The sequence below is a fragment of the Acomys russatus genome, chromosome 26, assembly GCF_903995435.1.
Source record: "Acomys russatus chromosome 26, mAcoRus1.1, whole genome shotgun sequence".
NCBI classification, from domain to species: domain Eukaryota; kingdom Metazoa; phylum Chordata; class Mammalia; order Rodentia; family Muridae; genus Acomys; species Acomys russatus.
The window spans coordinates 15,108,384-15,133,462 of NC_067162.1; positions in this window are offsets into that span (position 1 = coordinate 15,108,384).

A 25,079-nucleotide genomic window follows, 5' to 3' on the forward strand; every position below is an offset into this window, starting at 1 on the left:
TCTCAACATTATATTTCCTTCCACTTATTTTCCCATGGTCCATGGTGAGAGATACAATTTCTATACCTTAAAAAAAAATAATTGCACCCACTCTGGATCCCCCATTCCCAGGTGGCACCCCTAGTCCCACAGGAACAAAGACCAGCCTGTTCTTGGCTAGACAGCCGATCCAGGCACAGCTACTGTGTGGTATGTGACCCTGCCCGGCTGGCTGAATTCTCTAGCTGATAAGAGCACTCCTCTCATTGCTGGTGGGGAGCAAGCAAATTAGAGAGGGGAGATCTCCCGCCTGCCAGCCCCCTCCAGCCCCCCAGCCCCCTCCCCTGTGACTCACTCTGTCTCTGTCCCCAGGGCAGACACCCTCATTTTCCATAGTGTCTCCCTCTTTCCTCACCCAACCCAGTGTGTACCTAAACCAGCTAGGAGTACCCTTTCCCTGAGTATCGCTTGACGTGGCCAAGTAAAACTAAAGATGCCTCCGTGGAGTGAGGGCAGACAGTACGGGACCCGAAGCCCACAGCACACAGCTTTTGGGAGGCTGAGGCAAGAGGACTACTGTCTCTAAAACCCACCAAACCAAAACCAAACAACAGATCAGTAGCACAGGCACCAAGATGGGCCAAGGCCATGGACACACTTCCTCAGTCTCTTGCTCTGGCTACTATAGCTCTTTAACCAACAGCCTCACGGGATTGCCCTGCATTTGACCCAGCAAGACCCCTGGATTCAGAGAGGGCTTTCCAGGGCCAGTGTGAACTTTGCACAGCTGTCTTCCTCTTGTTTCTGGGGGCTTCGGAACTGTGTAAACAGGCACTCTCCAGAGCTGTTCATCATAGCATAATGGACACCAGGAACTAGGGTGCCCAGGGGCTGGGGATCAGGACACCTGCACCCACGCCCCGTGATGAAAAATGAGGGCAGCCGTGCATGGGGTGACATTTGGGCTGTTGACTATGGAATACGTCTACTATCCGTTCAACGGGAAGCGTGATGGTTGCAGTGAAGCTTAACAAAGGAAATGCCATGGGGCATTTAGTAAGCTCACGTCAGCAGGACTGATGTGAGAATTATCGTGTCGGGAATAGCACGTTCGCTTGTGTATGGTAAATGTTGGCGTGTGAGCGCTATGCATGGAGAAGCTGAGGAAGACGACCACATTTGCTGTTCCTCCCCCAAAGCAGGAGTTTGGACCCTCTGCTCAGGGGGTCTTCAATGCCCAGGGAAGCTACGTGCTTCCTGTGCTCTGAGGACCACTACTCTGAGGGAGGCAGAAGGTGGGGTTCCACGAGGAGTGACAGTTCTTGAAAAGCCACAGAGATGTCCTTTGTGATGCTGCTTTGAGCTTGTCTCCAGAAGGACACAGCTTCCTGAACAGTTGAATAGTTGACCAGAGTTCCCACCTACTCATGGCAGCTTGTTAGGAGTAAAGGGAGCCATCCACAGTCTCACAGCTGCTGGCAAGCATGGGTGATATTTATACTAAGGGACAAAGTAGCTTCCATGTTCAGCTGGGTGAATGAGTGATCATCTGAGTAGGGCCACCCAACCTGACTGGGGTGTCATGACTCAGAGTTTCGGGAAAAATATGTGACTGACCATCATCATAATCAGGGCGTTCCCACTCATTCTTTCTAATGATCCTGCCCCCCATGAGTCTGCTTTGGAAGAACAGTTTCCAGGGCACTGGTGTGACAGCTCAGGGCTAAAGTGCTTGCTGTATAAGTGGAAGGGTCAGAGCTGAGATCCTCAAAGCCGTGGAGATGCTGGGCGGGCATGGCAACCCATGTGCACACACAGCCAAACGCACATGTGTGCCTACACACATGCAAATATGAATGCACACCGCACACACACGGGGGGGGGGGAGAGAAAGTAGAAAAATCAAACAATAAAAAGAATAAAGACAAGAATAATTTCCAGGGAAGACCCAAGCTGTGTTCTTCTTATACCCTGCTCTTTCAAGTCTCTCAGCCACTCTAGGCACAAGGTGATGGACGATGGTGATAGCTCTCAGGAAGCTAGCTGGATAGGAGGCAGAGCACAAGATCTCTGTGAGTTCAAGACGAACCTGGTCTACAAAGCAAGTTCAAAGCTCCATAGTGAGATGTTATCTTAAAAAATAAAGTGAAGGGGTTTCCAGAGACTGAAACGCCAAGCAAGGACGACGTATGGACTGGACCTAGGGCCCCTACACAGATGTACCAGATGAGCAACTTGGTCTTCATGTGGGTCCCCTAGTAAAGGGAGCAGGGGCTGTCCCTGACAAGGACTTTCTTGCTTTTCGATCACTTCCTTCTGCTGTGGTTCCCTTACCAGGCCACCATGGTAGAGCATGCGTCCAGTCCTGATGGGACTTGCTTTACTAGAATGGGTAGGGGGGCGGCTCCCTTTTCTGAGGGGCAGGGGAGTGGGGACACAGGGAAAAGGGGGGGAGGGTGGGACCGGGAGGAAAGGAGAGAGGAGGCTATGATTGGGATTAAAGTGAATAAATAAATTATTATTTTTAAAAAGAGAAATGTTTTAAAGCAAGCATGTTCAGGTCCCTGACTTCCAGGGACAGGTACGGGGTCTGTTGGCTCAGCAAAGCTGTTTCTGTACTTGTTCTTTTCGACTTAGTGTCCTATTCTCTCTCTCTCTCTCTCTCTCTCTCTCTCTCTCTCTCTCTCTCTCTCTCTCTCTCTCTCGGCTCCAGGGATATCTCCATTAATTTTCTCTTCGTCTTTTTTTCTAATCCCCCAATCTTTACCATTCTTAACAGTTTCTTTCTGATATTGGGTCAGTACAAACCAGTCCATGGGGAGGTTTTATTTATTGGACACCTACTGAGGGCATCGCAGAAAATCAAGCACAGTCTCCAAACACCATACCACTTTCTGCCTAGCAAGAGGGCAGCCCGTGGGTAACTCAGAGGGAGAAAGGCAACAAGTGAATGGGCAAGCAGGGTGGGGCAGGTCCACGCTGGGCAGGGAGAACACGGGTGGGTGGATGTGAAGCAAGAGACTCCTACTACAGAGATATGAGGGAAAGTGGGAGTTATTTAGGCCTAAAGAAGGAAGAAATGAGAACGGAGTGGAAACTGCTTCAGGAAGCAAGGAGGAGAGAGGCAACATCAGGACTTAACAAAATCGCCTACAGTTGTCCAACTAAGATGTCTAGGGAGAGCTAAGCTCTGGGTCACCTCCCAAAAAAAGATAGTGGGGGGGGGGAGCAATGCCGGCTGCAGCAGACCACCGGGTCCAGTCCAAGGTGAGGCAGGGGTCCTGGGAGTTCAGGTAATGAGGGGTCAAAGTGGGCACAAACACTGCATCATTCCAAGGCAGTCTAAGTTCTCTCTCTTTGAATCTGAGGTGTTCCTGTGACCCACTTTAATCAGAGGGAGTGTCCTCAGACTTGTAAGAACAGTTTGACTAAGCCAATTGCTTTTCCTCTGAGAGCACAGTAGCTGTTCACTGAAGCCCGAGCAGAACAGAGAGCCATTTCCATGATGATAGTCAGCCCAGGAGCTCTGGCCAACAGCCCCCAAAGGACATCTAACCCACAGACAGCGTCAACTGTCACCCATGTGGGAGAGCCATGCTGCTTATTCCAATTGAATCCCCAGAGGTTGATAGCTCCAGCTAGAACGCCCCCCACCCTGACCCCCGCTCAGCCCAGTCACCCCACAAAATCCTCAGCCACAGCAGATGGTTGCTTTTCTGAGGCACCAAGTCCAGGGGGATGATAGACAACTGAGATGTCACACCTCTAATGCTCCGAGGTCAAGGCAAAGGCCAGTCAGTCAGTCACCTGGCCTCAGCCAGCTCACGCTGAAAGCAGCTTCCGGTGCTTAAGACTGTAACTCCTCTAACAGGTTCCCCGGCCACCCCACACACACCCTGTTTTCCCCCCACCCTACCCCCTGTCCCCAATGTCCAGTTCTGACAGAACCTGTTTTTTGAGATACTTGGAAGGAGAAAGAGACAAAAGCCATAGGAAATGGACCGGGACCCCTGCTATCAAGAGGTTTGCTCTAGGAAAGCCAACCTCCCCTTCTTGACAATGGGAGCCACAGTTTCTCTGGACCCTGCCAGCTTAAGAGTGTTCCGCAAAAACACACATTTTGTCTCCCCAGAAGACAGCCCACACAGAAACTTGAATTTATGCCTGGGCTGGGTCATTCCCGAGCCTGTGTTCTGAGCCATTCCTCAAAAGCACCAGCTTCCTGGGAGTCAGAACCGGGGCTTTGGGTGCTGCAAGACAGACAGCGTCAACTCTTCGGGATTCTTTCCCTATACAAGGGGATCTCACCTGTGCTTAACCTAGGAGGTTGCAAAGGTGGTAGTGTACCAACGTACAAGCCTCTGCTGCCTCTCTCCCTTCCACTCCGGAGAAAGCAGGCCACATAGAATGTTTGGACTTGCCAGATCCGTCATGGCAGAAGCTTGGCTCTGAAGCCTCAGGCAGACATCCTACTGAAGAGACATAAAGGGCCAGGCTCTACCATGAGCGAGAATTTGTTGTTCTGAAGTAGGAACTTGCAAGCTGCTAAGTATTTTAAGCTCACGATCCTTGCCAGCTGCCCAGTTTTGTAGCACCAAGGCGAGTGACCATGGCTGTGCTTCATTAAAACTTTACTTACGAGGCAAGTAACAGGTCAAAGTCAGACTGCAGGAGCCTGTAGGTAGGTAGATTTCCCAGGGCGAAGGTGTGTGGCGGTGCAGTTCTTGTTTTTGTTTTGTTTTGTTTCTCATAAGCAGTGAAGTAAAGGTATGCCAAAATATTCCTCTGGCTTTGGAGCAACTAGCATAGTATAAAGCCTGGATCCACGCCAGACTTTTAGTTCAGTTATTTACCACCATGGAAGTGGTTTTGAGAAATAAGGTGATTCATTTGATACAAAGACAGCAACAAAACACAAAACTCAACAACAAAACAGACAAACAACAACATTCAGTGTAGTGGCTCTGTGCCTGTGCACAGTGATGCATCTGTCTCCTTGGGAACTCCATCGCCCTTAGTAAAGTCTTACAGAATACGGGCAGGTTTTGAAAATACACAGAGGGGATGAATGTTTCATGGTCCAATTTGTTTGGGAATGTGTCCATGGTCTTCCTGGGGACGTCTGACAACTGAGCACGTATCCAGGAGACTGCAAACTCCTGGAGCACAAATCCTGTTAATCTTGATTAACTCTGAGTTTTTACAAACTCACTTGGCCACAAAAACTTAATAGCTCATAGGTTAAAACACATGGTCTGGATCCAATAGAATAAGAGCAATACCACTTCATTCCTGGGCTTGGTGTGGAGAGCATGGCAGGAGACATAGGGCCTGTGCCCTAACACCAGGTACAGGGTGCAGCTACTGAGCTCAACGTACCCAGGAAATGCTGCTGAAGAGAAGAATATAGACATAGCTCAGTGTGTCTCCTTCCGCTAATTCTCACAGAAGCTAACTCCATATCATACGGTGTCAGCTATATTTGCAGAATTGTTTTTAATTCTTAAGACTTGCAACCATGGTTGTGGCCCATGTTGGAGCTGTGCGGAGGTGGGGATGTCTCTTGTGACACAGCAGGGCCTCGAGGAACTTTCCAGCATGGTGAGCAGGTGGCTATCTGTGCCCTGGAGAGGGGCCGCATGGAAACAGTGGCCTACAAGGGCTTGTAGGTGCCGGTGGTCTGACCATCCTCCAGGCAAGACCCTTTCAAGCCCCCTTTCGCAAAGGCCAGAGGCCCCCCCGATATTGACCCGTGCTTTAAGCCCTTGGACACTTCAAAGAAAGAAGATTAGGAGGCAGACTCAGAACCCGCTCCCCAGAGAGAATCATTTGTCCAGGAGTTGATATTATTGATGCGAGTGGAAGCTGCGAGGAGCGTGTAATTTCTTTAATAAAAGTCAGGTTGAGGCTGGCCATGACTCCAGAGCTTTCCTGCTTCCTCCCAAGTATCCCTGGGGCCGGCAGCCTCCTATGATCCCACTGATGTTTGATCAGCTATGCGTCTTCTCCGGGGCAGCTCAGGCAATGAGAACTGTTTCGCTCACTGGCTGTCTCCAGAGTTTCCCTTAAATTCTTTGTTTCCTTCAGAATTCATTATGGACGACATAATTACGTCTCTCTTCTCTCCTAACCGAGCACATACCTTACAAACGGGGATTTGCGACCGGGTCTGGAGGGAGGCTGCAGGCGTTATTTCCCCCACCCCAGGCTCTCTGTCCAATTGGCTTGTCCGTCCCCAATTTCTGTCTGGTTTGGGGCACTGACAGAAAGAGAGAGAGAGAGAGAGAGAGAGAGAGAGAGAGAGAGAGAGAGAGAGAGAGAGAGAGAGAGAGCAGTTAAGTCCCTGAGATGGGAGCTTCTGAGGGAAGACACACCACCAGTAGGGTGTCACCATGACAGCTTGTTGTTCTCAAGCTTGGACATTTCATTTCCGTAGGATCACTATAGTTCCTTGCTTAAAAGCAAGAGTTCCAGCTTTGTATAGTAGTGCATGCCTGTGTTCTCAGCTCTCTAGGGGCTGAGGCAGGAGGATCTCAAGTCTGAACCAGACTGGGCTATATAGTGAGACCCTGTCTCAAAACAAAGACAATGATGAAATCATCTTAAAGCTAAAATTTTTATTGGATGGTTGCTTTCTAGCCACAGAGAAAACAGCAGGAAGGGGTTTGCCACATGACGACTTGTCAACACCAATATAAGGCATTTACTATCAGAGACAGACACAAGAGAACCCATTTGTTTCATTTATTCATTCACTTATTCATTTCACTCGGTTTCTCCCTGTGCTGGACTTCAGTTGATGTGATTACAGGGCAGGAGCAACAGTAGCTTATATTTGTCCAGGGCATCTTACACGGTAGTATTATCTCATGTGGTCCCATCAGCTCGTAGTATCCGCTCTTTTACAGAAGAGGAAAATAAAGCCCAGGGAGGCTACAGGGCCGCCCAAGGCCAACAGAGCGGATGCACGCTTTCAACGGTAGCCTTCAGAAGACAAAGCTCTGAGATTTGGCTAAAGTGTCGCACTGTCACCGATGGCTTGCAAGATCCTTTTTCCCGTGGAGTTTGCATTTGCTTAGCAGGGGGGACAACAGTGTGGAATAAAGGCACATGGAGACTCAGTAAGCAGACAAGATGGTTCCCATGAACAATAAGAGCTCTGGGACACCTCGGGCACAGTGGCGTGGGAGGCATGTTCAAGGGGAAACTCAAGTCCTTCTGTGGCTCATTTCATCATACAGTTAGCAGGTAGCACTTAGCGTCACGTGCAACCCCTGCATTTCCCACACAGGTGGGGCTAGGCTGCTGGGTATGAACCAAGTTGTCCTCTGGGGGATCCCCAGATTCACCAGCACACACCCTTCCAAAGACCCTAGTCACTAAAGCACTCAACTAGCGGCAGATTGGCTCGGCCCCTCCCAAAGACAGTGACTGGTATCGAGAGGCTAGAGGGGAGGAACCCTGAGAACACCCTGTAATACATGGGGAAGCATCACAAGAAAGAATTATCCTTTCCAAACAACCAAGTGTGGGAATCGCCACACTAAAGCAATAGATGACAAGGGATGGATGGATGGCAGATGGATGATAGAATGATGGAAAGAAAGACAGATAGATTATGATAGATAGATAATAGTTAAGTAGATAGTCTATAGATAAATAGGTAGATAGATAGACTATGATAGAAGATAGATAATAGACACATAAGGAGATAGATAAATTAGATTAGATTATTATAGATGATAGATAACAGATATATTGGTAGACAGACAGACAGACAGATAGATGGACAAGCAGATGAACTGGTGGCTAAACAGATGGAAAACTACCCTCATTGTGTGACGACTTTCTGTACTCCACAAATCCAAGCAAGATTTATGGAGACCAGAACTTTGGACAATTTTCTATAAAATTTTCCATCAAAAAATAAAAATAAAAAATAAAAAAAACAAAAAACAAAACCCCTCCAGCACAAGAAGCAAGACCAGAAAGTCTTCCTCACTTAGGATGGTGTACCACACCCATCTGAGAGAGGAAGCCTCGCCATGAGACATGTGGTGAAGGAGACGAGACCCCTTCTCCATTTGCGTAACATTGATAATCCAAACCATCTCCCTGCTGGGGTCTTCTCTGATTGAACCGATGCTCTCTTTCATCCCTGCCAGGAGGAGAAAAGTCATGCTTCCAGCCCAGGCTGCTGTTTCATCTGCTAGACCAGCCTGTGAGCTAAGCCAAGTTTCATTAAAAATTATTGGTCTTATAACTTTTTTCTGTTTAAAGGGTCCCATATGGAACCAATATCATGATCAGATTGTAGCCACACAAAGCCAGTGGGTATCTGACCCACTGCTGCTTCCTGCTGGATTTAGAGTAAAGAGCTCTTTTGTAAGTGAGCATCTCAGGAAAGAAACGTCCACTTAAAGGGACTGAAGAGGTGATGCTAGCCTCGTGGTCCACATCCAGAAGTCCTCTCTGCTCTTTCTGTGGGGTCTGATTCCTGGACAGTCCCATGGTCCATCTCTGTGGGAGTTTCTGCACCTTCCGAGGGGCTGGCCATTGGCAGCTCTTCTCTGATTAAGACTATGTTGGGTGGATGAGAACATCAGCAAAAGTGTAAATAACATCTAATCGCACGTAGCCTTTGCACACATATTTTAACAGGCCCCCACCACCCTCAGATAGGTTGTATTTTATTGACTTGGAAGAAACATTGCATTATTGGGGGCTGGGGGGGGGGCGGGGAACAGCACAGATGTTGCCTAATGAACAGTTCTGTTTATGCTTCGTATTAAGCTCATGAAACATTTATGCAAATCTCACATTCACACAAGGTGAAAGAACCCGCAGTGTTATGGAGCCTACAGCAGGGCGACTTTTGTCTTGTTTTTGGTATTGCCTCCCCCCGCCCACTCCAGTGTTTTATGAGCGTGCCTGTAGCTGCGGGGGCAGGGAGGGGGGTCTCAGTTTAGGAGGACACAAGGGTCCTACAGATTTTCATCTCTTCTGTTTTCAGTTCTGTTATCATCCCTTCCAGCTGACTTCACATTTTATGATGCTAATGGTGGGTGTATGGTTTGGAGTTTCTCCGCTGTCAGCTGGTCAGTGGGTCTGAGGGATATATTTAATAGAATCTGACAGCTGATGGAACTGGTTGCATTGAGAGCGGATTTGATATGTGGAGTGAATATGGCGATGCTGGGACCACCATAATAAAGGCCCTTCTCATTCAGCTCTTGAAGCCAATATAACTCTTTCTCTGTACACACCAGTACATGTGCATAAAGGACATGACTTATGGATGGCTTCTTCTGTATGCTGATTTGCAGGCCATTGAGATAGCATGTCAAAACAGATTAGCTGCCTGATGCAGCCAAGAAATTAGGAAAAGAACGTTTCGCAACTCTGTCCACTGATGCACATGTGTCTAACAGCAGAGCAGACACAGAGAGCCGAAAATTGTCCCTGATGGGCCACAGGGGGCAGGGCTCCAAGAGACGGCAAGGACACCTTGTGAGACCTTCCCAGACATGGTGGGGCTGAGAGCAGGATGAACTCGCAGCAACAGATGTCTTAGGCGTTGGGGTGGGCTTTGGCTGCCTCAGCCTGCAGAGCTAGAAGCTCGTGGAAACAGTACACAGACCTGTGCCCTGCAGTGGGAGGTAGCTACACACTCCTCCAGGCCTGCTCGCCTCGTAGTTACTGGAAAATGAAGCATGCATGAGGTGCTCAATCTATGCTGCATTTGACCTGTGTGGACCCAAGAGCCCTAGATGTCAAATCTTATTCCTATCAATCACACCCATTTCCAATATGCAGGAACTAAGAAACGGTTACGTAGTAAAAGGTACAAAGTTACATCCAACAACTGGGACAGACAGAGCTCAGGGCCCGATAACGGTCTTCTGCTTCTCTTTTTGTTTGGTGCTCGGCCAATAGTTTGTGTGTGTGTGTGTGTGTGTGTAATTTACATATGTGCATGTACATGTGTGCATGCCTATACATGGAAATGCATGCTTGTATGTATGTGAATGCGTGCACACACTTGTGCACACAAATGTACTGACAGACACCCATGTCTCCCAAGAGATGACAGAGTCTATCATTTTGGCCAGCCATGCCTAGGTCACAGCAATTGCTGTTTCTTCCTTTGCCAACCATGTGTCTTCCTTCTGTCCCTTGGGGCTCTTCTATAGCCCAAGAGAATGCTGTGCTGGCTTGCACCTTAACTCTAACTTCAGAGCCCACTTCACCTTCTCCCACCCACAAAGCCTCCTCACATCATCACTGCTTGGGGTGACGCGGTAGACAGTTGACGCCTCTTGATACCCTTTGTTCACCCATTGTCATCTTCCGGCAAAGACCGAAAATATTTTGGAGAAGTGAGCAGCCATGCCCTGGGTACCAGAGGAAAGCTGGATGCGAGAGGGCAGTCTCCTGCCGCCCGCGATATTTTAGGTCTGAAGTATAAAGCCTGCTATTGATCTGAGGCAACGTGACCAATTTTGAGTGTCCGTTAAAGCTCAAGGCTCTTGGACATCACATAATCCATTTCTCTTTGTTCTTCCTTCCTCCTCCACTCTCCTCCTCCTCTCTTGCTCCGCTCCGTAGCAAATATAGGAGATGTTGTCACCTCTCCTGCACCCATCCCCGCCTAGTCTTTTATCCCGCCTTAGGTGGGAAGCGGCACCTGCTGGGTGCTTCAGGGAGCCAAGCCCACGGAGAAGGAATCGTGAAAACGCAATGCCCATTCCTTACTGTTCAGAGAACTTTTGACAGCACCTCCAAGTGCCTGTGCAACAGGAAGAAAGGAGGCGTGAAGTAGGGAGAGAGTGACACAGAAAAATATGAAGTCTGGTCCAGTTTGCTGTAGATAATCATCTGTTGGATACTGAGATTTGGGGTGCAAATGGACCTGGGGGTTATCCAGACCAGCAATTCCTCTGAGTATATTAATAACCACTTGGGTTCGTGTGCCCCAGGGACATGAGGTGGCTGATACAGAGCATCATCTCTATAAAGAAATGGTCACGCACGCCCTCACATGCGCCCGCGTGCACGTGCTCGCGTACACACACACACACACACACACACACACAAAGCTGGCAATCCCAGCAGGCCAGGGTGATGGCTGAACCAAGATGTGGCACAGTTGGGACTGAGTGACAGACGTTTGCAAGGAAAACAGCAGTGTTTGCTGAGAAACACTGTTGGTGGAGGAACGGGCGGATCGGTGATGGTGATCCATAGCAAGCCGAGCACTGGGTGCGACTTTCTGTGTGGTGTTTGTAAGTCAGTTAACCTCTCTGAGCACCTCCTGTTCCCTCACTTATAATATGAAAGCCATGGGGGGAGATTGTAGTTGCTGTTGTTTTGTTTGTTTTGTTTGTCTTCTTTTATCTTGTAGGACGTTGGACAATATGGAGAGGGTATCCCAGCATTCCTTTGGTAAGTGCTGCCTGGACTTTAGTAGTGTTGCGCGGATGATGTGCTTTCAGTAACAGCTTTATCATGTTTTCTTGATACACCTCACTGTTTCTGAGAGTCAAGCACGGTTATTGTTTTTCACATGGGAAGACACAGGCTTACACATGTGCCCACCTCCCGGATCCCCGAGGAAGTGAAGACTACAGGGGAAGCGTGTCCAGGCTGGGATTGAGACAAGGGTGATGGTTAGAGACTCAGGGCAGAAGGACCCTGGGTGGACTCAGAGGGCAGAAGGGCCTATCAGAGTGTGACTTACAGAGTGTGAGGGAGGGATTTGCTTGATAACCATTTCCAGTGGTCCTTGGCTGACCTCAGCAGCCACCTTCCTGAGGTGAGCATGCAGAGCCAGTCAGGTGTTAAGGCTATGACAAATGGAGAGAACCAGTCAGGTATGACAATTGGACTCCTGTGCAGCTGTGTCGAGGGACTCAATCCCAGAAACAGACTACCACAGCAGCTCCTGGCTGCGGAGCCTCCATAGATGTTAATTCTCATTTTCCTGTCCCCAGCCCCTTTCATCCTATACTGCGCTTAACTTGCAGTCGATTTCTCCCTTCCTTCGGAAACCACCTATTGCTGGACAGATCTCAGGATGGATCTCATGACCCAGGCGTGGGGCATCATGATTGGTTCAGGGATGGCCATACTACCTACAGCAGCCCAGTCAGAGAACACTTCAAAATTTAACAGGCGTCCAAATTAACACCCCCACCTCACACCACTCAGAGAGCTAGAATAAAGGGGATAGATGGTGATGATGTCAATAAGGACCTCTGTGCACCACTAGTAGGAAGATGGTGTGGAAAACAGGCAGGCAGCACCTTAAAAAGAAAATTTTAGGCTTATTATACATGTACCCAAAAGAAATGAAATCAGTGTCCACACAGTACATTTCATAGAGACACTGTGGGGATGGAGAGATGGCTCTGAGGTTAAGAGAGCGCCGTCGGTTCTTCCAAAGGCCTTGAGTTCAGTTCCCCAGCAACTACATGGTGGCTCACAACCATCTACAATGAGATCTGGTGCCCTCTTCTTGTGTACAGGTGTACATGCAGGAAGGACACTGTATACATAATAAATAAATAAGTAAATAAATAAATATTTAAAAAGAATTCGTTAAAAAAAATCCCAGCATCTCCACCACATTGGCCTGTAGGCAAGTCCGTATGGCATTTTCTTCATTAATTATTGATCTAGAGGTGTACAGCTCACAACACTGGCATTCCCAGGCAGGTAATCCTGGGCTGTATAGGAAAGTCTGAGCAGTGTCCTTCTGTGACTTCTGCTTTCATTCCTGTCTCTGAGTTCCTGACTTGAGTTCCTGCTCTGACTTCCTTCAGTGGTCAGTTGTGATCTAGGTATGTAGGCCAAGGGACACCCACTCCCGACTCAAGTCACAACTAGTCATGATGTTTATTGTTGCAGTAGAAAAAGGAAACTAGGACATTGTCTGAGTAGGGATTTCTGCCTGCCTCTGCCTCCCGAGTGCTGGGATTAAAGGTGTGTGCCACCATGCCCGGCTGGGTAAATAAAGTTTTATTGGGCCATGGACACATCTGTCCATTGGTACATTATCTGCAGCTGCTTTCTTTGTTTTCATCATGTGGGCTACACGGGTGCTGCAGGGTTTGTGACTGAAACGGAATATGGCTCTCCAGGGGGTGAGGGACAAGCTGACTCCGGTGATGGTTCTCTGAGACAAAAACGGAAACATGGCTAAGTTTCAGGAATATAGTTTATTTTTTGGTTGGTTTTTAACAATGTGTGTGGGAGTTTTGCCTGCTCGGGGACCACATGCTTGCAGTACCTGTTGAAGCCAGAAGGGAGCATTGTAGTTCCCTGGAACTGGAGTTCAGAGATGGCTGTGAGCTGCCACTTAAGTGCTAGGAATTGAACTCAGGTCCTCTAGAACAGTAGCCAATGCTCTTAACACTTGCACGTCTCTCTTACCTGATAATGATATATTTTCTAGATTTCCATAAATGTTTTATTCCTTGAAGATCAAGAGGAGGAAGGTATCCATTAGACCACACATGAGAGAAAATTCTAGGATAAGATGTTTCAAAATCTAAAGGCTTCTGATGGACCAAGTGTCAGGAATTAAGATCTGAGAGGCAGCTAAATTCCAACCAGGCTCTGGACAACGTGTGGGAAAGGCCTCATTGCCTCCCATTACTTTCTAGGAAAAAAAATTAAAAGAAATACTCCAGGTGGCTGATGAGTGATGCAAAGGAAAGAATTCAAATACCATGAGAGAGAGAGCGAGCGAGCATAAAGGAGACATTGCTGAGCCAAAACCCAAAAACCTTAAGGCTAATTTCTCATAATTGCAGTTACTGTGATTATAATATAATACAAGTGTCAAAAAATAATTCTGGAAAGAGATTAGACACAATGTAAAAATATATTAATTATAATATTCTGATTTTTAAAACCAGATGGGGCTGGAAAAGGAATTGATGATAACGCTGGTAATTACAGCTTCCATTTTTAGAAGTTACTGTGTATTATGCACAAAAATAATGCTATATAAATATTGTTTTTCATATGTCTTTGTGTATATCTCTGACACGAATTCCTTAAAGTATGTTCTTAGAAGGCAAAGCTCGCTGTGAGCCCCTTTAAACTGTGGACATAAGAGACTTTGAACCGTGGCCACAAGTGTGAGTGTCCACATTGCCACAGTCAGCACAAGTGTGAGGAGGGTCCACGTTGGCACACTCTTGCCAATCCTGCTTGCTCTCATTTTGCCAGTAACATTCTAAATAATGCATTAGAAATACAGACGCTCGGCCATTTTTGCTCAAACTAGAGCAAGCTGGAGATGGTTTGTTGCAGCAGTATCGCCTTCACAGCTTAGGTCCCCTTTCACTTCTTCTGGTGCACACACAAAGGCAGGCTTTTCGGGGGGCGGGGGCACGGTTCATTGTCCACAAAAGTTGTAGGAGGCAGGATTTGGTGGTATGTAAGTAACAATGACGGCTGTGAAATGCTTTCTTGGGACAAAATGCCTATGACAAACAGTTGAGGACCGTTAAATCACTCACCACATGTCCCCATGATAGATGTCCTGAGTTCATAAAAATCATATTCACAAAGGGTATCAGAGGTCCCAGAAATTTCTCACAGTATGGAACCCTGTAAAAGTACACACGTTCATCCTCCCAGCCACTTGGAGATTATTTGAGCCCAGAAGTCTGGGACACAGGAAAATTCCTTAAAAAACAAAAAACAAAAAAAACCCAAGGGCATTATATCAGTGGCCTGCTCAGCCCTGCAGTAGATTGGGGCTAACACAGAGACCCACAGAGAGACAGTGTGCGGAGAATGAGGGAAACTGGAGCGCCCAGCCCTAAGTGGGATGTCTTCATCAAACCCTGCCCCTCAAGACGCTGGGATCAGGTGTGGAGGAGAGGACGGGGCAGAAAGATTGTAAGAGGCAGAGCTGAGGATGACGTCAGTGAAAGACCGTTTTCCAGGCACAACAGGGCAGGTGCATATGCAAACTCACAGAGGGCTAACAGCATTCACAAAAGCTACGGAAGTTCAAGCTAGACAAAATGCCAGCATGAAGGAGAGGAAAGAAATAGGCATCAAGCCCCCACCCCAGCCAGGAAGCCCTTCAAAACAGATAGTTCCTTGGAGAGGGAAAAATAGGTTTCTTGAATGAAAAGGCAGTGGGCACATCAACCACATTCCAGGACAGGCCCAGTGTTCAAGGCTAGTTGGACAACACAACTGGACTAAAAAAAAAAAATTTTTTTAAGAGAGTAGAAAGAAAAACAAAATTGGAAGGTGGTGGTGGTATTTCGGAGGAGTTAGAGGAAGGGATAGAATATGATCAAAATATAGTTTGTGAAATTCTCAAGGAATAAATAAAAGTATTTTAAAGGAGATTGGGGTCCGGAAGGCACCACGCAAGCTTCCAAAGGAGGGAGGCAACCGACAGTCCTACCTACCTACGGCGCCTATGAACCGCACCAAGGACAGGCATGGCAGGATAACCCAGCAGGTGCAGTAGTGGCACACATACCTTGGTGGAAACCAACCGCTCTCTAATTGAACTTAAGACCTACTCAACAAGAAGTGTGCCACGCCTGCAAGTGGAAACCTAGCTAACTATTCAGGGCTGATGATGTCATAGTTATTGGAGGGTAGGCTGCAACAGCTAACTTACTAAGCCAGTATAACCCCTAACAGCAATCTATAAACACGTGTCCGCATACACACAGATAAGTGTAGTCGTCATCCCTCGCCAAGGAAACTTCTCTTTGCAATAGCTGAAGACCATTACAGAAAACCACAACCAAAAGATAGATAGGCAGGGCTGTGACACCAGTCCCAATGGGCACACCTACAAAACACTCCCACACTTTCCATCCCCTGTGGGAAAGGGAGCAGAAAGTTTCTAAGAGGCAGAGGAGCAGGAAGTTTACTGTAGGATGGTGTCTCCTGGTAACATCAGAAGCTACACATGTAAAGTGTCACCAACATGACTGCCCAAACATGAGCTGAACAAAGGGGACACCAGCGAACATGCCAAAGTGCACAGGAGAAGAGCCCATGAGGCCCCGTGCCCACATAAAGGACTCTAGGCAGCTGAGTAAAGCTGGGAGAGGGAAAGGAGGCTCTTCCCAGGAAAGAAGGCACCAGTTGGTGTCCAATGCCAAACATCCCTGAAAACATATATACAAGTAACATCAGACAACCTCAACAGGCTGTATTTAGGAGTCATATGTATATACAAAGACATATATGCATCCAATAACAACTGATGAAAAAGAGGCCGTTAATTTGAAGGAGAGTGGAAGGGGTGTATGGGAAGATTTGGAGGAAGTAAAGGAAAAAAGAAATGTTATAATTAAAATACAATCTCAAAAATAGATAAAAAGGGGAAGAAGGGAGTGTGGGGAGCTGGCGGGGGTGGGGGGAGATGGATCAGTTGATAGGAAGTTATTGTACAAGCTTGAGGACATGGATGTAATCCCCAGACTCCACATTAAAAGGCACAGCACGGTGAAACAGCACTTAGGATCCCAGCACTGGGGAGGCAACTCAGACAGATCCCTGAGGCTCCAGAGCCAGCTATCTTAGCCGAAATGGTGAGCCAGGCCAGTGAGCTGTTCTGTCTCAAAAAATGAAGTGGACAGCACCTTGATTTTTGGTTTTTGGGTTTGTTTTTTTTTTTAATAGAGAATGAAACCTGAGGTTGACCTCTGGGCTCCACACATGTGTACCTAAGCAGCTGGAACACACACACACACACACACACACACACACACACACACACACACACACACATATACACACACATACACACACATACATACACACACATACACATATACACACATACACACATACACACACACATATACACACACCCCAAAAATGAAAAAGAAAAGCTGCCATCCTAATTCTGTATTTTAAAAATATACAGTCAATAAGGACAGTACCGTGTATTAACAAGAGATGCTGCCCAGGTTGCCCTCTCTCTTCTTCTTCTTTCCATGTGTGCTATGGTCTCTACTTAAACTTCTTGTGCATGTAGTAAAGAAGGCAACCGATGTGTTTGGGTAAGAGAAAGAGGTGGAGACACAACCTGGCCCGTACATCCAGTCCCCAGGCCACCACAGCCCTGCCACCACCTACCCCATGCTTCTGTAAGGGAGAAGTTGGTCTTTTAAGCTGTTTTCTTGCTGTGAATCTTGCAGCTTTGTGGTTCCCCCCACCCCACTATGGGTGGTAAGGCTTCTCACAATAGCGTGGTCATTGATGTCTTCAGTGAGCCCAGTGCTGTGGAGAGCCAGCCCAGAGCCCTGGACTCACCTTCCACGTTCACACAGCACACCACCACAGTCCCGGCAATGAACATAAGCTGCTTTGCCAGGACCTGCACTTATGGCTTTGCTCTGCCCTCAGGGTCCTCAGGACTCTTAGCCATGAGGAAGCAGAGATTACTGCAGTAAGTAAACTGGAAGTTCTGGTGTCTCCCTAGCAACTAGACCGTAGACATGCTACCAAGGTTTGTTGAGGCAAAGAACAAGTGATAGGGGCGAGTAAAAGATGGTGCTTGCCCTGGGTGACACACTTTTCTGGGTTTACTCTCACCTCTGTGTTCCTCCAGGCTTGGGTCCTGCTGAAGCCCCGAGCCTGTCTTCTTTCTTCCACAACCAGATGCTCTGTGGCCTGGAGCCGCGTTCCAAGCCCTGAGAAAGCTTCCTACCTCTTGGGATCTGCCTCAGTGTGGACCACTGGGCCCGTGCTTCGCCCAAGTCCCGGCCCAGCTCTGCCTCATCTGGGCCAACCCTGACATTGCCCTTTGGCTTTTCCTCCACTGATGGAACTTGCTGGTCAGAGCTGCACCCTGTGGGAGCTCGGTCCCCGTCAGCAGGGCTAACGCTATGCTACTGGCACTCGCACTCTGTTGAGCTGTACATCCCAGTAATCTGGTCCCTCAAAGGGAAACCTCAATGTTCAGAAATTATAAAGTTATGCACAGATTGAGTTGGCCCCCAAGGAGCAGAGCCGGTGTCTGCCCCTTAGACACCCCAGTGTTATGATGGCCGCTTCCAAACGGACTGATCAGTGACCACCAGTCTCCAGGACTGTTCCCAGGGCAGTCATCACTGGAGACATGACTGTCCTTTGCTCTGCTTCAGAGAGGTTTTGTACATCCCGCCCTATCAAAAACTAACAGACCACGGAAGTGTAACCTCTCTCCAGAGCAGATACGCATTTGCAAGACAGCGAAACTACATAATTACAGACATAACACGCTAAAAATAGGCTCTGTGCCCGAACAGGCAGCCAGAGCGTGGCACCCGAGCACAGCACTGCCACGTGTGGTGGTATTAATAGGGGCTGTGGCACTGTCCCAGGTGGCAGATGAGGTGACTTGGGGGGCCACAGCCATGAACCACTGAGAACGTGGAAATGTCCTGTTGCCCAGTGCCTATCCAAGGACTGTGGAGCTCCCTTGAGGAGAAGACAAGGAAGAGGAAGCTGACGTCCCACAGCTCAGGCGACTGCAGCTAACCAAGATTGTGAGTCTCAAGACAGCCAGGAGGAAGGCTGGGGGAGCTTTGAGAGGGTCGGTACCCATACAATCACCGTGCACTACGTTGAAGGGTATTACCCTGCCCTCCAAAATATGCACACTAACCATGTGTCAATTAGACATGTTTTTTTTTTTTTTTTTACAGAAGTCAACAAACAGCTATGACTGTTATATTTTCACCTTGCCCTATTATTGCAACTCTCCGGTTTGGATAATAGGAGCAGCTGTGCTTAAAGCATGTGGGCTACCTCACACATCCAACCACTGTGACTCTGGGTGGCTGTCCTCCCTACGTGGCCTCTTGTCTTTCAGGCTAGCTCTCGCCTGGTTGGTTCTGGGCAGTGTTCAAAGGGGCCAAGTGGACTGTGTGTCTCCCAAGGTCTCTCCTCCGGAGTGACATGACATCAAGGCCTCTGCAAGCCAATCAATCAGGAGGTCGGCCAGTCTGTGGCCAGGCACGAGGAAACAGATCCCATCTCTTGATAGGAGAAGCCATAAAAAGAATTGGTGCCTGTACTTGTCCTAGGTCACAAGGGCTGTGGTAGATGCTGTTTGCGTGATCTCGTTTAATTTTCAAAACTCCAGAAGAAAGGGATTGCTACGTGTACTTCATAGACAAGAAGCTGAGGCTCCGAGAAGTTAAACAGTTTCCCAAAGTCACACAGCGAGAGGGTCTGTCTGAACTAAAGACAGACATCCAAGCCAATTTTCTTCCCCTCCACAGCTATGTTCCCACTTGCTTTACTAATTCCGTTGCATCCTTCTGACTTCCCATCATGCCTATCTAGGGAAGGAACGAGAGAACCTTCTAGAATACCTCCAGGGCACAGCTGCCTTAGTCATTATGTCTTCTTATTGCGTCACCTCAGCTCTGTCTCCAGCAGGCCAGAGGCACACACCTGAGGGACAGGAGGGCTGCCCAGGTTTGCAGGCCTTGGGTCATCGATACAGGAACAAGGAACTGTGCTCCGCCTGCTGCCTTGTGTGCTCCAGGCACTGATGATGGCCTGACAAGAGTGAAGTCCCGCCCAGGAGCCTCGTGAAGCAGCTGGCTTTTGCTTCTTGTTAATGGATGGGGGAGGGGGGTGGTGGACTGACCTAGGCCAGTAAGTGGCAGGGCAGGTTCTTAAACCCAGGCAATTGGACCACCAGGTTGACGATGTTCTGCCTGACTCACTGGCCACCACCCTAGCTAGTGAGGAGATAAGAGAAGCATTCAACAGTTGACTTTCATCACAGACCTTCTTCCTCCTCTCCTGTGCAAGCTCCCACACCTTGAACCCTGACACCCCCCTGTAACTCCCACCCCCAACTTCCCCTACCCCCAACTTTCTCCACCCCCAACTTCCCCTACCCCCAACTTCCCCCACCCCCAGCTTCCCCCACCCCCAACTTCCCCCATCCCATTTCACAGATCCAGAGCCCAGAGAACAGGCCTGGGCACATCTTCCTGGAAGCCACACAGTGGAGAAGGAACAGGCCACCTGTCCCAGCTGTCTTCTGACCCTGGGCTATATTCTCCAGAACATTGCCTAAGCCTGGCAGCTTGATGCAGTAAGAATAAAATAGTCTCAAGCTCCCAAAATCCCTTGCTTCCTCTAAGCTGACTGTCCTGGCTAGTTTACTGACTGCTTGACACAGTTAGAGTCATTTGGGAAGAGGGCCTCTCAATTGAGAAACCGTGTCCTTAAGGCTGGCCTACAGGCAAGTCTGTAAGGCATCTTTTAATTAGTGACTGGGGTGGGAAGGGCCCAGGCCACTGTGAACAGTGCTGCCTCTGGGCTCCTGGCCCTGAGTTAAATGAGAAAGGAAACTGAGCAAGCCACGAGGAGCAAGCCAGTAAGTAGCGTTCTTCTATGACATCTGCTTCAGTTCCTGCCTCTGGAGGAACTCCTGCGCCTGGAGTTCCTGCCCTGGCTTCCTTGGATGGAGGACTGTGCTACGGAAATCCTTCCCTCCCCAAGCTGCTTACTGGTCATCATGGTGTTTTCTTAGAGCAATAGAAACCCCAACTAAGATACTGACCTAAGCTGGGCATGCTTTCCTTCCTGGGTACACAATAGACTGTAGGTGGTAGCCACGAAGGGTGGCACCACAGCGGCTGACCAGGCCTGGCTCCCAAAGCTCTGAATTAACACTGGACAAACCCTTTCTTCTACACTACCCAGGTCACCTACTTGGCTCATCTTGCCTCAGAACACATACAGAGCAGGGCATGGCAGTGCACACCTGTGACCGCAGCCTGGACAACGTAGACTGTATCCTAGAATAACAAAACAAAAAAGGATGCTAACATCCAGCAAGCCCAGGTCAGAACGCTTTTTAGCAAATGAGCAGGAGGCGGATGCTGGGTTCCTTGAGTGGAGGCTCGCCTAATGCCCAGACGCAGGGGGTGAAGATGGAGACGCTAATGTACAAGGAACAACAGGAGAGAAGTCAGCCAGGAGCCTGGCTGTCCACCCCAGCATGCCTTCTCCCTCTGTAGCAGGGAAAACATGCTGGAAGCCTGGCACTCACAGGTCCCAGCGCACCTTGACTCAAGCCACCTGGTCCTGCAAAGTGCATCTTATTTCTGTATTCACATGTTTATTTTGTAATCTAATTTGCATTTTTCTAAATTTATTTTTATATTCGTTGTGGTAAAATATGCATACCATTACAGTCACTTTTTTTTTTTTTTTTTTTTTTTTTTTTTTTTTTTGAGGAAGGGTTTCTGTGTGTAGCCCTGGCTTTTCTGGACTCGCTTTTGTAGACCAGGCTGGCCTTGAACTCACAGAGATCTGCCTGTCTCTGCCTCCCAAAGGCTGGGATTAAAGACTTGAGCCACCATACCTGGCTTACAATCACCATTTTTAAGTGCACCAGTCTCATCGCTAGGCAACCATTACCACTGGTTACCTCCAGTTCTGTGTGTGTTTGCCTGTGTGTGTGTATTTGTCTCTCTCTCTGTGTGTGTGTGTGTGTGTGTGTGTGTGTGTGTGTGTGTGTGCTGATGTGTGTGAACCTAGGAGTGTGTGGTGGTCAGAGGACAATTGGGCACCACTCATTTCTTTGTTTTTGTTTTATTTTGTTTTTCAAGAAAGGGTTTCTCTATGTAGCCTTGGCTGTCCTGGACTCACCTTGTAAACCAGACTAGCCTCGAACTCACAGAGATTCTCGCCTGCCTCTGCCTTTCTGAGTGTTGTGATTACAGCTATACACCACCACCACTACCTGCCTACCACTCACCTTTTTATTGAGACAGGTCTCTCATGGGCCAAATCTTGTAAGTAAGCTAGGCTACCTGGACAGGGATCCCAAGGAATCTATTTGTCTCTGTCTCCCTAGTGCTGGCATTCCAAGTGTGTACCTCCATGCTTGGCTTTCTTTACCCAGGTTCTGGGTAGGACAGCTCCCCTGCCTCCTGCAACCCCCCTCCAGAATCTTGGAAAACAGAAACTCTTGTCCCCAAGGTACAACAGCCTATCCTTTCTCCTTCAGCCTCGGGCAACAAGCATTCTACCTTCCATCTGTAGGTGTCAGACCATTCTAGATATCTTACATAAGTGGGTTCCTAAAATATTTCTCCTGTTGTGATGGCTTGTTTGATTTAGTGCACTGTCCTTAATGTTTATGCAAGTTACAGCGCATGGCGGAATTTCCTTTTTTTAAGAAGGCTGAAGGATAGTCCATCCTGTGGCAGTCTCTGTCTTTTCACTTTTGTGAGTGATGCTGCTACAGCTACAGTTAGGTTTTGGTTATCAAGTAGCAGTGTTTGGGAGCGGGGCCTATAAAAGAAGGCAGGGTTTTCCTCAGAGACTAGAATAACTTGAGAGTAGGTTGTTCCTCGTGTGAGCAGGTGATTCTGAAGCAGTGTGGCCCCTTTGTTTCTTACTTTTTTTTTTTTTGAATAAATATAAAGTTAAGAGCTGGTGAACTTATAAAGAGGTTTGATTTAGTTGTTCTGGAGGCTGAGGAAGCTGTGAGAATGATGCTAATATGTGGTGAGCGTCCTGCCCTGCATCTAACATGGTGAAGAACACTGCCTGGAAGACAAAACAAGCAGGCTCACCCAAGACTCTCTGACTCTTCTCATACAACCACCAATGCCATCACAGGGGACCCACCTTTACAGCCTTATCTAATCCCAGCTCCCTCCCACCAAATGCCCCTCACCAGACACCCCCGATAGCTGAGTTTTGGGAATCCTATTATCTGTTTCCAACACGTGAACTTTGCAGGGCAAAGCCAAGCTCACAAAGTCAACTTGCTCATGTTCTAAGGAGAAAGACAGCCACACCCCTGCCCCATAGGCCAGTGGCATAGAACCTTTTCTGTTGCATAAACTTGTTATTGGGAAGGTCGGGAGCGCTTTTAAAAATTTCCTTTGGGCCTAAATTCTAGAAGCTCTGCCTCAGGATCCAAGATTTCCAAAAAGCCTACTCTGACGCATAGTGGGTGTGTGACCCTGGACTCTAAACCGGGAACCCTGGTCTACAGTCATCGCCTGGTGATCTGGCCAAGTGGCTCTGTCTCCCTGCTTGTCTTGCTTGGCTCTCGGGCTGGATGATGAGTGAGTCTGGCTAACGCCCCGCAAGTGCGGCAGGTTAAACTGGAGCGTGCTTCCCAAAATATTCCATGGATCCTAAAGTGCTATGCAGGCATCTTCAGAACAAAGTCTGCCTGGAAAGGATGAAGTCTTTCCACCCCAGCTTCCTAGAGCTGACAGCAGAGTAGGGCCCGCCTGCCCGGGGAGCAGCTGTCGATACCAACATGGTGAGAACAAAGGCTGGAGCCATATTTGTACACAGGACATGGGGCAGATGACACTTGAGCAGTGCCTGCCACCTCTATCCCCAAACCCCATGTTTTTCATGGGGGGGATGCCTACCTCTTGGCATCCACTGGGGAAGATAACTGGGCATGTCATTTCATCAAGGCCTGATTTTTCCATTTCAGCCATTAAAGGGAATTTTGTTTTAAAATGATTAATAATTTTGAATCCATATAGCAAGTTCTACATTAACAATTGTGGGCCCCATAGACAAGAACAAAAGAGATTTCATTACCACATTTCATCCCTCAAACCTCTAATAAGAATGGCATTACTTAGGCACTTTTTGTTTTCCAACCCCGAACAATAGCCCACTTCCTAGGACTTTGTGTCACCTAACAACAACCCCCAAAAATGAAAATGTTCACCTGCAAGGAAAAATATTACCCTGCACTTACAATGGCCCACTGAGCTATAAGGAGGAAATCTTTTTCAAAGTCCCTCTGGGGTTGCAGTGACCAGGCAGGGCAACCATTAGCACCAAGTCCCGAGGGAAGCATCCAGATGATGCTCTTGCGTGGGGTAAGCCCATGACTGTTCCAAAAACAACACCCTGAAATCGATGGGCCAGTGTGCCAGGAAACACGGCTCCTCAGAGGGCAATGTCCTCCTCAGAGTGCTGGCTGAGTGAGTGATTTACTTGCTGGCCTCACAGGTATTGTGGGCTGCCCTCACATAGCCGTGACCCCACAGTCTGGGCCTTGCACATGTCCCACCAATCTGAGGCTGACTCTGCCTTCCATGGCAATTTTCCACAGACTGTGGGTTCTTTCACTCGGCTGTTATCCTTTCTAGAAGGCTCCCCCAGAAGTGTGCCTTATATGTCTCCAAGGATCACTCAGCTCTTGACTCTCTGTTCAAGGTATTTTTCCACCTCACTCAGCATTTTCAGCAGCTGGGGTCCAGGCCAGCAGCAGCTCCTGACCTCTGGTGCCCGTCCGGGTACCCGGCTCAGAGAACAGCTCCTTTCTGTTGCCCAAGGCCCTTTCCTCCGGGGGGAATGAAGCACACCTTAGACTTGAACAAAGGCAAGTTACTGCTGGGGGCAAGACTCAGGGTGTTGGGAAAGTACTTGTCCAAATCTCAGACTCTGCACAGGCCTGAGTACGTGACAAGGACCCTTCTAGAAGGCTGGGATGGCCAAACACAAAACAAAGCAAAGGGAGCACTGAACCACAGCGATGAGCTGTTAAGTGTGCTGAAGAAAACAAGCAGGACCACAGGGTAAGAAGGTGAGGAGGATGCGTGGATTACACGCCTGTGTAATTGCTTGATTTTTTTAAATTAGAGTACCAAATGGGTCCCCTCTGGACAGAAATAACACATGCACAGGCAATACATTTGGTACCACTTTAAGGAGTTCCCCTGGCTTGGGAGTGGGCACACAACGGATCCGGTAGGTATTAAACACCACCTTAGAGTGAGTCACAGTGTCCCATCCCAACATGAACATCCAGAGTGCTCCTGGAAAGGTCATACTACTGAAGAGACCTGAAGAGTGGAGGTGCGTGCTTCTTTGTGTCCCCAATTCCCTGTACCTCGAAGCCTGAATCCCAGCAGCTCAAATTGAGATCCAGCTGGAGACAGAATCTTGAATGAGTCACAGGTAGGAATAAGGTGAAAGAGTTTAAATAAGGCCAAAAGGACGAACCCTAGTCAGAGCAGACCAGTGCCCTTCTGAGAAGAGAAAAGTTGCCATTGACAAGTTTAGGAGAGAGACCCAGGGCAGCCAGCTCCACCAAT